General features: G+C 40.9%; 1 long non-coding RNA gene across 1 annotated transcript; it reads right to left on the reverse strand.

Annotated features, from left to right (window-relative positions):
• Positions 1-3,200: 3,200 nt before the first annotated feature.
• On the reverse strand, positions 3,201-4,665 carry LOC140833335 (uncharacterized). Its single transcript, XR_012118416.1, has 3 exons — positions 4,549-4,665; positions 3,963-4,022; positions 3,201-3,431 (listed from the first exon to the last, which is right to left on the reverse strand). It is a non-coding gene; the product is annotated as an uncharacterized lncRNA (long non-coding RNA).
• Positions 4,666-5,746: the final 1,081 nt, after the last annotated feature.

Genomic DNA, 5,746 nt, shown 5'->3' on the forward strand with positions numbered 1-5,746 from the left:
GCTGCACGGAAATCGACCCAAGTCACCCTACCTTGGGACTGGACTATCGGCGCAGAAGTCGATCGCCACCACTTGCGCGCACGGCCCTCGAGAAGAAAGCTAAGGGTCTCTATCTTCTGCTCCTCGGTGCACTGAAATGCACGGAAACAACTCTCCATGCGCTCTAACCAGTCCTCAGCATCATCGGGAGTCTCACCACCAACTAAAGGCTTAGGCCCCATCTGAATAAAACGATGCAAATCAAAACGCCTAGGACCGTCCCGACGATGACGATGCTCACGATGACGTCTATGATCGTCCTGGTCACCCCATCGACCTACACTCCCCTGACTACTCCCGTCATCAAAATGGTCAGCCATCGCTACAACATAGAATAGGGAAGAATGGTAAAATGGTCAACGGAAATCCCAAAACAGAAATCTATATCCCAAAATCGTACGCATGCTCTGATACCATAAATGTAGTGACCCGTTCCAGAATCACCTACTAGGCAAGAACTAAGCATGCAATTAACCTAATTAACAATAATCAGAGATAACAGCGGAAAAGTCAACAAAATAATGGTTATACAACCCAATCGAAGTCTAGAATAACTCCAAATAAAATATCCAATACAACCATATCGAATCAAAACAATACCGATAAACTAAACCAACCAGCTACTCAACGTCCTCCTCCTGCTCCTCCTGAGCTGTCCAACCTGAGGCCTGCCCCGTGGGAATGGGGTGTCCAAGAATAAACAAAACCGAGGACGTGAGCGATAAGAACGCCCAGTACAAAAGTATGAGTATACAGACCTATATGAAATGCACATGCTATGATCATGATACCGGGGTAGTCAAGAAACAGGAGTCACAAAAGGATCTCAACAATGCTCAGTCTAGAGGCGCCAAGTGGATAGTGCCGCGCGGTACACCTCTAGGTCACTGCATCCACTACAAGACAGACGTGGACCTAAAATGTCCCGGACCACCGAAGCCCTCCCGACCCGTCGGCCACTGTGTACTCTCGGTGTCCATGCGTCCACAAGACAGGGCTGAGCGGCCCCAAGATATAGCTTATCTCGAAAGAGATACAGCTCAACAGTAAAGGCTATCTCGAAGAAGATACGGCTCAACATGATATGCAATATGCATCATAACTCGTGACATAATAGCATGCATCATATGACATATAACAATGCAGCAATTACTCATGCAACACATATATGAATGTATACTCAACCAGGATATCTCGGATAGTACTTTCGTACCTCTATCACAGCAAGCCTAGCCTTACGCAACACCGCTAATCAGGTCTAGCACAAGCCTACGCATCAAAAGCATACTCAATCAATACTACCATGCTCGACTAGCAAAACCAGTACTCCCTAGTACTACCAAAGGTTTAGGGTTTACCTTCGTCCGTCGACAGCCCTTTGATGTCGATTGCCTTGAAACTCAGGCGCCGCTACGCTACTACTCCTGGCAGCTCTTAGCTATCGCTCGACCAACAACTAACCCTAGAAACCTTCCAAACTCTCCAAAATGAGAGAAAACTCAAGAAATTGGCAAGTCAAAATGAGGAAATCCGAGCACTATTTATAGGCCATGTTCGGATCCTCCGAACAACACTTCGGAACGTCCGAACGCTACGTGTCAATTGGCTCTTGACAGCTCATGATCGGATCCTCCGATCATACACTTCGGACCGTCCGAACATGCATGGAAAATGACGTGTCGATCAACACTTGACACCTATGATCGGATTCACCGAACTACACTTCGGATCGTCCGAACTCTTCGGTGCTTCCGAACCCTCTTCGGTCCGTCCGATCATGACCATAGCCAAAATTACACCTTAAACCTTCTTAATCACCATTACTCCGTTAATTACCCAATTTGGAATTCGGGCTACTACAGTCGTCCTCCTCTCTCTGAGGATCTACCTCTAGCACTCCTAGGCTCTCGCTGCCCCTCACGACTAGGACACTGTCTCGCCAGATGACCAACACCGCCACACTCAAAACAGGTGATCTCGGTCTGTGTACAATCTCTGATCAGATGCGGTCCCCCACAACGAAAACATCTCACTGCTCTGGGCTCCCCTCTCTGCCCCTGAACAGACTGAGAACTGCTCCCACGACTCTCAACACGTCGTGAATCAAATCGGCGCTTCCCAGATGAGGATGAAGAAGATGAACCATTATGATATTTAAAAGATTGTCCCTGTGGTCGCAATGACTCCCTAGTCGGCTCTGATAATCGTCCCTGAGCCCCATACTCCTGCATCACCAACTCAGCCATATCTACCCTCGTCACTGAATCCTCAAATGATATCGGGTTATTTGATTGCACACGATCAAATAACTCTAACTTCAACCCTTTCAAGAAGTGCCTCATCTTAGCATGAACATTTGTAGCAATATGTGGCACATATTTCAGCAATGCAGAATACCGAGACTCATATTCAGCAACAGACATACTACCCTGTCTCAAATCCTCGAATTCTTTCTCTTTCTTCTGTCTGGCTGCTATAGAAAAGTATTTATCAAGAAAACGAGATCGAAACACATCCCAATCAACAGTACGGCCCTGAGCTCTCAATCCGGCCTCAGTCGTCTGCCACCACAACAGTACATTCCTCGAAAGCTGAAATGTAGCCAATCGCAACCAAGCCGACCTAGCACACGGAGCGGTCACAAATATCTGCTCTATCCTCTCAATCCACTCCTCTGCTCGCTCACCAGTCTCAGAACTATCAAATCTCGGCGAAAAATAACTGCTGAACTGTGCCAAAGTCAACTCACCAGGTAATAAAGGCTGATCTGCAGGTGCCTGTCCCATAGGAGGAGGTGGCAATGGATTCATCTGACCAAACCCACTGTCAACCTCGTTCGTTTCTTCGCGTGGATGTACCTGTTCTCTAGCTGCCATCACTGGAAATCAAATTGTTAATCATAACATTTAACAATTACAATCCAGTACTCATCATCATCACACCTTTCGCACGAAAGCACATGCAACTAAAGAACAATCAATCACATCGAGAAATAATCAATAACAAGTCAAATGCACAGACACATGCAGATAATATCGTCATCCAACTCCCTCATCACAAACCCAACTCCTAACCATCCCAGACATCTAACATATGCTCTGATACCACCAAATGTGGCGCCCCAAACCTCGCCACGTAATCATGCAACAGGTGACGTCATATGCATAAAAATTTTCTTTTCGACGACGTAATAATATAATGCGTATACGACAAAATAGTGCAATCACCACACTATCTACGTCAGTGTAGCAGAAACAGTATAATAAATACACACATACAACTCAAATAAGACAATAAGATATACTGTCTCTATCTACTATCAACTACAGGACTGTTTGACTAGACACACCTAGTCCTTCACCACTATCCTGTCTCACGCATAGTCCTGTAACCTGTCCAACAGAAACAGCCCCCAAAGGGTGAGAATATACAACAATCATCATCGTAATACATAACAGTTATATTAACAACAACATAAGATATAACTGAATGATAACAGAAATACCCCCTTTGTCGTTTCTGGACAATCAGCCATCAACAACCTCAACATCATCACACTGCAACAATAACATCGACGATACGTCGCACCCCAACACCGGCGACAGCAATATCGTCGAACGAACAACAACATCGACGATACGTCGCACCCCAACACCGGCGACAGCAATATCGTCGAACGAATAACAACATCCACGATACGTCGCACCCCAACACCGGCGACAACAATATCGTTGAACGAACAACATCAACGTGGCAACATCAACGAGAAGTCTCCCAACAACGATAGTCAACAATATCAACAATAATAAACAACAACAAATATAATATCAAATCACCCAATTCCGGTGATTTATCATCGTTTAACGCAATAGTATTCATCAATACTAAACATTAACAACATATGCTCGTACGTCAACACGTACCTGATAATCGAGTATATATAAAATCTGGCTATTTCTTTGATCCCGAGGCTTGTGACGTATCTAAATAATTCAACAATAATTATCAGATTATTGTCACCGTATCAACACAGTTATAACAGCCTCAATATATAACATCAAATAGCCCAACAACAATTAATTCAACAAAATATAAAACTCGATTATAAATTATTATCGCTCAACAATTTAATATTATGGTGTATTTAATTCACAATACTACCATCAAATACACCCTAATTAATTAACTTCAAATAATAGGCTATTTTACAACATCCGTCAAATTATGAAAACTTTATATCAACGTGTAGCCTATTCTTTGTAGACTCCAAATATATAATCAGAATTAATAACAACTGACAAACAACTCTCCAATCTCAATCCAACGATTAAAAATCCCTAATTATAATAAATTAGGAATAATTCAAAACAACAACACAATAATCTTCTCTACTGCATTAAAATCATACAGTACTCAACAATATTCAATTTCAGTATGATTTAACAATTTATCGGATTTATTCTAGAAATCGACGAATTTCAAACATCACCAAAACTATAAAATTTATACCTCAAATCGAAGACCTCGTGTCAACGATTCCAAAACTGAAGTCGGTTCGTCGATTGGATAAACCGATAAATCGCACGATCGAAAATAAAATCGAAATTCTATTTTCCTCTCACCTCTCACCTCACGTCTGTCTCCTTGCCGAGTTCGGTGGAATTCATTTTGAATGAATTCCACCGACTCAATGCATTTCTTTTTTTTTTTTAATATTATATTATATTATATTAATATAATATAATATAATATATACTATTTAACATTTTAACATCAGTATATCTCTTTGGACCAGTCAAACGATCAAATTTTCCAAAACTCAAAACATGAAACTTCTATATCTTTGAGTTTTCTACGTTATATCCAAATATCAACTTATTTGGACTTCATATGACCAACATATGTCATATTTCTCTCTTAAAAAAATGTTAATTATTTAGTAATCTCACATTACTAAATCAACAACTTGTGATATTACTTCAGGCATTACACACACCGACCTTGGATAGTCTGCATAATGGGATTACTTCACTCAGTGGCCGAATGGATCTTTTACTTGCTCGAGTTCATGCTGCTGATGCCAAAAAGGGGGAAACGGAAGGCATGATGAAAGCTCAAGCAGAACCATCCAACAGAACTCAAGATCCTCAAGATGAAAATACTCTGTTTCGAGATATTGAAACAAATGACTAAATTTCTTGATTTTTTCTCAAAACTCTGTTTGAACTACTTATTTACTTTTTAATCATCTGGTTTTAGTTAATATCTGTTTTATTATTCATGATTACTAACTTCTAGGTTTTGGCATCACCGCAAAGGGAGAAATTGTTAGACTTAATTTTATTGTGGTGATGAGTATCAAAACCAGTAGTAATAATGCCAACCAGAAGAGTATACAAAACATTATCTTTTGAGTTGCTCAATCAGATCAGTACTTTAATCAGTACTCAGCGGCTTAAGTATAACAAAAGCAGAACTTAGTCCTACTAGTTCAGCACTTAACGGATTGTCTCTGATCTTAATTGTTACCGTTACTTTATCTAGTACCAAGAATTTATTGCGACATTAATTGCTGTGCGAAAACATTTAATTCATCATGCTAATTCTAGTAAGTAACAAAACTGATTGATTGAAAGCTTTTTAGAGGATCCTCTTTAGGAAATAAAGCTGCTTCTATCAAGAGTCAAAAGAGCCGTTTTTTATTATA

Source organism: Primulina eburnea, chromosome 6, assembly GCF_022965805.1.
Source record: "Primulina eburnea isolate SZY01 chromosome 6, ASM2296580v1, whole genome shotgun sequence".
NCBI classification, from domain to species: Eukaryota; Viridiplantae; Streptophyta; class Magnoliopsida; order Lamiales; family Gesneriaceae; genus Primulina; species Primulina eburnea.